Here is an 8,112-nt window from a genome sequence, read left to right on the forward strand (position 1 = left end):
GGCCTCACCCTCATCGCTTCCAGCTGCATCATTCTGGCAGGTCATTTGATCTCTCTGACTTCAGTTTCCTCATCTGTGAAGTGGGACTTATTCCAACCTCATTGGAATAAGGACTCATTCCAACCGCATTGTGGTAATAGGCCCCACCTATCACAGAGCAGACTCAACAGGGCTGGCTTTCTCTTCTCCCTTCCCTCGGGAGACGAGGCTCACTGATGAGAGGTGATGGAGAACCGTGTGTTGTTTCGTGGCAAGTTCTGCCCTGGGTGGTGATGGTCTCTGCCCACCATTGAAAACTCCCGTGTACTGTGTCAAGAACGTGCACAGCTGTCATCTTACTGATTCCTTATATTACTGTCCGATGTAGGCAGGATTTACCATTCCCATTTTGCAGGTGAGGAAATTAAAGCTCAGACACAGTGACTTGCCCAGGGTGACTGCTGGCTGGGGGCAGAGCTGGGTCCTGACCCAGGTGTCCTGACTTTTGGGGGGCTTCCACCCCCCCGACCCCTGCCTTTTCCTCCCCACCCCTACAGAGCTCGAGGAGTCAGAGCAGAGCTGGAGACACAGATGAGACCTTGTTCCCCAAAGCTCTTCCTGAGGCTTCTTGGATGGGGACAGCCCAAATTGAGCAGGAAGAGGAGGGGAAGAGAGAGGGAGCCCAGAGCCTCGGGGGTTACAGAGGGAATGAACCAGACCGGGGGCTCCCGAAGGACAAACTGAGATCCTGGGGGGGAAAAATTCAGCCGTCCCGCAGTCAAAGGCCAAGGGAAGGACAGGAGAGCCTGAAAGCCTGACACAATGAGTGGGTTTCTCATTTCCAGGAATGCTTAAGGGGATTAGTCCTTAAATAGGCACAGAGCAAGTCCTTCTGTGCCAGAGGTGGCTGCATCAGTGATTGTGTAATGATTTGGGGTATTAAGATGCAGACACTGAGCCATCATGTCACAATTCCTTCAGTTGAGGAGCAAGAGAGTGTTGTCATCATCTTACAGATGGGAAAACTGAGGCTTCAGGACTTCAGGTCAAGTGACCGGGAATGAGAGCCTGGATATCCTGACCCCTGACCCTGTGCCCTTTTGACACCAAGACTTTGCCTCTGTGTTTGCTGGGGCTGGGGACAGAAGGGGGCTGACCACTCCCTCCCGGCCTTTTGACCTTCTGCGGGTCTGACTTTTTGAAGGTTCAGCTCACAGCTCTTGGCTCTGCAGGTGCTGGCTCTGGGAAGGGTCTGGAAGAAGTCGGGTAGAGGGCCCAGCCTCCAAAGCATCCAGCCAGGGAAACCCAGGATGCCCGCTGGAGGAACATGTAGCATATGTGGGGCCAGCCTCCTGCACGTGGCAGAGTTGAGAGCCACTCTGGGGTCTGAGTTCCTCCAGCCATGAGCCCAACTGAGATGGGGTAGGGCCCCCTGGAGCAGTAGAACTGGTGTTATCTGGGCAGGTGTTCAGTTTCTAGAAGGAGTATGGGCTGGGGAGTCAGGCAGACTTGGATTCAAAAACCAGTGTCTCCCTCCTCCTGTGTCTGACTTTGGGCTGGTTGCTTAGGCCCTTGGTCTCACCTGTGGAGTGGGGGGCCATGAACAGCCCTGTGATCAATGAAGGCAGGAGGGATCTAAGGTGCCTGGTGTAGCCCCTGGCGTGCAACGGGCACTCAGTGAACTGTAATTCTCTTCCCGGTGCAAACCATCATCATATGCCCTGTGCCTGCCTCAGTTTCCCTACCAGTGAAATGCAGTTGGCTGCCCTCTCCATGTCTGCGGCAAGGCCAGGTGGGGACACCGGGGACAGTGTGTTGAGAAGTGGGGCACCGGCTGGCATGTGTGGGGATCTTTAAGCAGCTGGACGTGTCCAGACCCAATCAATCATGTTGCCTTCCACGCTGGGGTGGGTGGCTCTGCAGCTGGACCGGCCCTCAGCAAAGTTAAGTGGGTAGAGTCTGCCCTTTGTCACAGCCCTCAGGAACCCTGTGCCCTCGCTTCTCCCCGACCTGCTTCTCCCAACAGGCTTCTGAGCTCTCCCCGTACATGCAAAGGCCCCTGTCCAATGAGGCAGAAGTGGGTTCCTCGGAGGGTGGCCCAGGCGTCTGTACCACTGGGATGCCTGTTAATAATGCAGATCCCAGGCCCCCACCTCACACCCCTGACTCAGATATGTGCGTCTTAACAAGCACTCCTGGATTATTTTTATGCACAATTATTTGTATGACAATCGCCGGGTTAGATGGTGCTAATGGTTTAATACAGTGATGCTCAACCGGTTTTGCTGCCTCCACGCTGTTCAATGCGCAACACCCAGGCGGGGGTGGGGGCGCTGGAATTTCTAGAGCGCTTTGGTGAAGTCCCACTGGGGGTCTGATTCACCCTGCTTTGGGCATAATGACATCCTTCCTGGCTGAGAATGACTGACTGGTTAAAGCCTTTCCTTCCGGTGGGCGACAGGCGTTTCAGAGGAAATGGCCTCCACTCTGCCCTTGGCTGGATGTTCTTGGTTGGCATCTCTGGCCGGTGTCCACATGCCTGGGGACGAAGGGCCCTGGCCTAACATATACCCTAGTTTCCACCCATCCCTGATTCCTGGAGGAGCTCTTGGCATGCTGTGCTGGTGGAACCTTCTCTGGAATAACAGGAATTCTTCACCCAGAGGAGGGGCCGATGGAGGAGTTCCAAGTACTGTTGCCGGTTGATGGAGAGAGGCCTCCAGGGCTCTTCCCATTCATTTATTTATGAATCCACACTTCTACAATATTTATTGAGCACGTACCCTGTGACGGGCCCCGTGCTACATTCTGCAGGGGGCCCCGTGATGAAGGAAGCCCCATGGTCCTTTGGATTCTGATGATGGAGGGCAAATCAGGAAGGGCCATGGGAGCCAGTCACTCTGGCCGATCGCTGCCTCCTCCTTGGCCGATTCTACGGCCTCGGCCCGGGAAGCGAGATGGAGCGCCGATGTAAGCCAGTCAGTGTAAGCGTTTGCAGTATAGCCTGTGGCTGCTGAGAGGCAAACTTGATGTATTAAGCGATATTAAAAATGCAGCTCTTTCTGATAATTTATTATGCACACTCTCATAAACACATTCCACTCGTCACAGTACATTTACTAACACTCGGCCTAGCAGCGGGGAAAAGTTAACACGTACCTAATGATGTTGTTTTGCAGATGTCAGATGCTGTTGGAGCTGTCAGGATGGGCTAAATGGCTCAAAGAGATGCTCCTCTTATTTCGCTCCTGGGACCTCTGTCCCTGCAGAGGCCCCCACTGCAGGTCTGTGGGCCCCTCACCTCGCCTACCCCTCTCACTTGCCAGATGAGGAAACCGAGGCCTATAGAGATGGAGGGCCTGGCCCTGTCACACGAGGCAGACCCGGGACTCACACCCAGGGCTGGATGGAAGAACTAGGGCTCTCCCTCCCTCCACACAGGCTGTGGTCTGGGCTGCCGGGCAGGAAGGAGGCTGAGGTGAGAGGCTCACCTGCCAGGAGGGGCTTAGCCCAGGATCAGGCTGCCTCTGGCCACAGATCAGATGCCAATGAGGGATAATGCTGAGTCCTCAGGGGAAGCTCCAGGAATAACCTGTTGGAGGACAGGGGGTGTAGTCTGAGGCTTAGGTGACAGCTCGGATGAGGTAGTGTCCCCCCACCCGTCACCCCAAGAGGCCTGGGGACTGCGGGAGCCCAGGGTCTTGTTCAAGTGTCTTCAGAACTGGGGTGAACGTCTCAGCCTTAGGAACGGGTTAGAATGGGCAGGAGCTCTGACTGGCAGTTCTGAAACCTGGGCCAACAGCCACAAATGTTCCCTCAAACAGTTTTGAATTGATGATGCAATTCACAAGTTATTAACAATGCAAATTGTGGCTTCCAATTTTAGCTCATTTCACTTTTTAAATTGATGAAATATTTCAGTCACACACAAAAGGCCTAGAGTATACAGACTGCCTGTACCAACCAACCAGCTTGAAACAAAAACGTTATAGGTTCCTCAAAAAGCTAAACGTAGAATTACCATATGATCCAGCAATTCCACTCCTAAGTATATACACAAAATAATTGAAAGCAAGAACTCAAGGGGCCGGCCCCATGGCTTAGCAGTTAAGTGCGCCTGCTCCGCTACTCGTGGCCCGGGTTCGGATCCCGGGCGCACACCGACGCGCTGCTTCTCCAGCCATGCTGAGGCAGCGTCCCACATACAGCAACTAGAAGGATGTGCAACTATGACATACAACTATCTACTGGGGCTTAGGGGAAAAAAAGGAGGAGGATTGGCAATAGATGTTAGCTCAGAGCTGGTCTTCCTCAGCAAAAAGAGGAGGATTAGCATGGATGTTAGCTCAGGGCTGATCATCTTCAGCAAAAAAGAGGAGGATTGGCATGGTTGTTAGCTCAGGGTTGATCTTCCTCACACACACACACATACAAAAAAAGCAAGAATTCAAATAGCTACTTGTACACCCATGTTCATTGCAGCATTATTCACAATGGCCAGAATGGAAACAACTCAAGTGTCCATCAACAGATGAATGGAGAAACGAATGTGGTGAATCCATACAATGGAATATTATTCAGCCCTGAAAAGGAATGAAATTCTGAAAGATGCTACAATCTGGATGAACCATGAAAACATATTAAGTGAAATAAGACAGACACAAAAGCATAAATATTGTATGGTTTACTTATATGAAATATCTAGAATAGGCAAATTTATAGAGACAGGCAGTAGACTAGAGATTACCAGGGGCTGAGGGGGAGGAGAGAATGGGAGTTATTGCTTAATGGGTACAGAGTTTCTGTTTGAGGTGATGAAGGAAAAGTTTTGGAAATAAATAGTGATAGTTGCACAACATTGTGAATGTAATAGTGCCACTGAATTGTACACTTAAAAATGATTAAAATGGCAAATTTTGTGTTATATATATTTTACCACAATTAAAACAAAACATGAATGCGTTTGAAATCCCTTGCTCCATCCATTGCTCTCGCCAGAGGCAATCACTATCTTAAATTTGACAATGATCACTCCATGTATTCATTTTTATGTTTAGTACATATGTATGTATCTGTAAACAAATATGGCATTGTTTTGCATTTTGTAAAACTTCATATAAATGATATCATAGTATATATATCCTCATTCAACTGATTTTTTTCACTTACCATTGCTTGTGAGATTTATTCCTGCTGATGCATATAGCTATTGTTTGTTTTCATTGCTGTATAATATTCCACTCTGAATATACCACAATTTATTTCTCCTTTCTCCTATTGTTGGACATTTAGGTTATTTCCATGCTTTGCTGTTATAAACCTGTTATCACATATATTCCTGTCTCTTGGCCCACAGCGGGGAGAATTTCTTTACAGTTTCCTGGACAGGGAATTGCTGGGCCAAGGGACATACGTATCCTTAGCTGGACCAGATAGTGACAAACTGCTCTCCGAAGTGGTTATGATCATTTCCACTCCCACCAGTCCTGGATGAGAGTTCCAGTTCCTCTATATCCTCACCAACACTTGGTATCACCAGACTTGAATTTTTGCTGGTTTGATAAGTGAGGAAGTGTGTCTCATTGCGTTTAATTTGTTTTTCTTGCTAACTAGGTGCTGTTGCATTTTTGCTACTAAGGGCAAGCATGAATTGTCAATAGATCAATGTAGCAAATTGAAAATTGAAGAGTTTCTATCACTAAGAGATAGGTTAAATACAGCATGATTCACCCGTACCAGGGAATATTACAGAGCCATTAAAAAGGACAAGGCAGCTCTGTGCTCACTGATATGGAAGATACATCGTTATTCTGATGCACTAAATACCTTTTCATTTCAGATGTGTTGTTAAATATAAAAGCAAGAGGCATAAAACAGTGTATTCCCTTTGTATATATAAAAAAAGGGTATATATACACACGTATATTTTTATTTATGCATAAGATTCCTCTGAAAGAATAAGCAGGAAACTGATAAAAAATAGTTCATCTGGGAAGAGAACCAGGACCCAGGAAAACTGCTCTGCTCTGCATTTTTACTACATACATGTATTACCCTTAAAAATAATAAGCCTGGAATAGACAAATTCATAGAGACAGAAGGTAGAACAGAGGTTACCAGAGGCTTAGGGGTGGGGAGTGGGGGTTTAATGAGTACTGAGTCTTTCTTTGGGACGATGAAAAAGTTTTGGAAATGGATGGTGGTGATGGTTGTACAACATTGTGAATGTACTTAACCCACTGAATTGCACACTTAAAAGTAGTTAAAATGGTAAATTTTATGTTATATATATTTTACCACAATAAAAAAATAAGAAAAAAATAAGCCTACAATGGAAAAAATTTTTTACTTGCACCATTAAAAAATAATAATTTTAAGAGAGTAGATCCTAAAAGTTTTTATTCTCAGCAAAAAAAAATTGTATGTATTGTATGTATGGTGATGGATGTTAATTAGATTTATTATGGTGATCATCTTGCAACATATACAACTTCTGATCATTATGTTATACACCTGAAACTAATACATGTCAGTTATACCTCAATAAAAATATATATAATTATTTAAAACATCACTGTCTGAATCTCCGGCTCCTGAGACAAGTCCTAACCCTGGCTCCACGGTGGGAATGGTGGGAGCTGGGAGCCCAGACCTGGGTCCACGGGAGGGGCGCTATGACTTCCCGAGCTCGCCACAAGGCAGAGACGTGGGCTCCTGAGACCTTGCCTGGTTGAGCACCACCTAAGTATCCACCAGGACCCTCGTCCCTATCGGCCTGGGTGTCCTGGGTGTCTCAGGCAGCTCTGAGCTTCCTCAGCCCCATGCTTCCTCTCAGCCCTGTCCCCGTGCCTCGGAGATCCCTGCTTCTCTGTAAACAGGAGCTCTGATGACATGGGCCTCTCCCGTTGTTTTGTCCAGCCTGGTCCTCCTCCATCCCTTGGCAGTGAGTCCCCACAAATCCTACCAACATGCTGTGCCCCAGTCCACACTGACACATCCCCCATCCCCTCCGTGTCATTCTGACAGCCCCTGATGCCTTTGCCGGCCAACACAATGGCCCCAGTCCTGAGCCTTGCACCACCAACCGCCTCTCCGATGGCTTCATTTCAGCCACCATCTCCCATGGCCACACCCTGGGCCCTGCCCTGCCCCGTGACCATGCTACTTCCTAAGTCACATTTGCAGTCCAGACAGGGTGGGGGGGATTGGGCAGCAGAGAGGTCCTTCACACTCCCCTGCTCCTGCTGACCACACTCCTACCTGCTAGTCTGTGCATCTCCGCCTGCCCCAAACTTCTGGAGCTCCCAGGGTCTGAGGAACAGTCTGAAAACCGTTGGTCCCCCAGGGATAGCCCGAAGCATAGCCAAGCAGGCCCCTAACCCAGCATTCCCTAAGCTCTATTACTTAGGAACTGGCTTTTCAACCGGGACTTGCAGTATTATTTACTTTATATATTTTTTAAAAAAATCAACTCACTTAAAAAATGCTTTAAATATTCTGGTTAGCTTTGTCCTCATAATAGTATCTGTGATGGGAATTGATGTGCTGGTTATATTTCTTAATATAACAGTATTATTATAATAATATAAGAAACATAATTATTTCAATGAAACATTATTCATTAAGTGGACGAGGTGAAGTGAATTGCCCAAGGTCTCACCGCTGGAAAGAGGCAGAGCCACCATTTCAGCCCAGGCGGTTTGCCTCCAGCATCCATGCCCTTCACCTCACAGTCCTGACGTGGTCAGCCCTGTCACCCCAGGGCTGTGACGGTTACTGTCCCCCCAGCCCCCATCGACAGGCCAAGTTTGCCACTCCTATTTACGCTGAAGATGACAGAGCAGAGCTATTTGCAGGCGTGTTCGGGGAGGTCGAGCCTGGCTGGGGTTTGCCTAGTACCCTCCATGGCACCTGCCAGCTCTGGGGCCAATCCTCCCTCTTCACAGGACAATGGCCTGGGGGCCACACGCCTGCAGAGCCAGGCCTTAGGGCTCACCCAGCCCTCCTTGAGAGCCCCGGGTCCCCTACCCCACCTGCTGGGTCCCGAGCCTCCGGATGTAGATCCTCAGTGTCTGGCCAGCTTGGAGGCAAGACCTTGGCCTCAGTCCTGAAGCCTGAAGGCCGAGAAGGAGT

The sequence above is a fragment of the Diceros bicornis genome, chromosome 18 (assembly GCF_020826845.1).
Source record: "Diceros bicornis minor isolate mBicDic1 chromosome 18, mDicBic1.mat.cur, whole genome shotgun sequence".
Taxonomy (NCBI): domain Eukaryota; kingdom Metazoa; phylum Chordata; class Mammalia; order Perissodactyla; family Rhinocerotidae; genus Diceros; species Diceros bicornis.